This window comes from Sinocyclocheilus rhinocerous, unplaced genomic scaffold, assembly GCF_001515625.1.
Source record: "Sinocyclocheilus rhinocerous isolate Xijiao unplaced genomic scaffold, SAMN03320098_v1.1 scaffold5278, whole genome shotgun sequence".
In the NCBI taxonomy this organism is placed as follows: domain Eukaryota; kingdom Metazoa; phylum Chordata; class Actinopteri; order Cypriniformes; family Cyprinidae; genus Sinocyclocheilus; species Sinocyclocheilus rhinocerous.
In genome coordinates, this window is record NW_015636632.1 from 1 (window position 1) to 964 (window position 964).

Below are 964 nucleotides of genomic sequence, written 5' to 3' on the forward strand. Positions count from 1 at the left end.
AAATTGTATCTGCTCATGTACAGGGTGAGCTAACTCTCACGATGAACCTATACAGTGGGGAGGAAGGTTTTCATGTTGGATGCAGTTTTGGATGTATCAATACTACCTACTTCTGGCTTGTTCTGTTTAAGTAATTTTTTCCCTATTTTATACCTCCTGGGGTCAAAACTGTGTATGGTTCAGCAAATGCAGTTCATGTTCAGGGCTCATCTGTAAGGGCAGGGGGGGCAGAGCCCCACCAAAATATTCACCCAAAACATAGACCTCTATATAAACTGAATAAATAGTAAACTATAAATATGTTCAACATTCTGCAACAAATATTTTTTTGCATTTTCTTGACAATATTAAGTCATAAAGTGTGCAGGATATTAAAAAAAAATTCATCGCAAGCTTCGGCAGGCACATAAAATGATACTAAGTGGGGCAGTCATGCTGGTGCTCTCCCGAACTCAACAGCGCCCCACACATTTTACACCGTAAATCTATGGTGAAAAGTGGAACTGCAGCATGCTCTAATTGAGCGTCATTTGGGCAGTTTTGAGGCTGACCCGCTTATTTTCACGTTACCTTCTCTCGCTCCAGACCAAGACGACATCAGTCAGCTTCAGCTATGCGTGTCTGCATCAGGTCAGTAAGTAGCTGGCATGTCTGTTTTTCCTATGTGGAGTAGTGTTTCAGATGAATGAAAGTGTTAATCCTGTAGTTTAAATGTGCTCACGTGAATAGCCTTTATATAGTTCTGTTGTGTTTGTTTTATGTGCGTTTTAAGATGAGACATGATGTTTGATTCCTCACGTAAATTTCACTACAACTTGTAACATTCTAAATCAACATTCAGAGACAATATTAAGGCAATAATTCTATAGCATTCTGTCTGTGTACTTCAGTCGCAAACTGAGAAGTTTGTTTTTCAAGGCACTTTGTGACTTTTCTTCCTTCATACACAAAAAAAGTGCAAAAC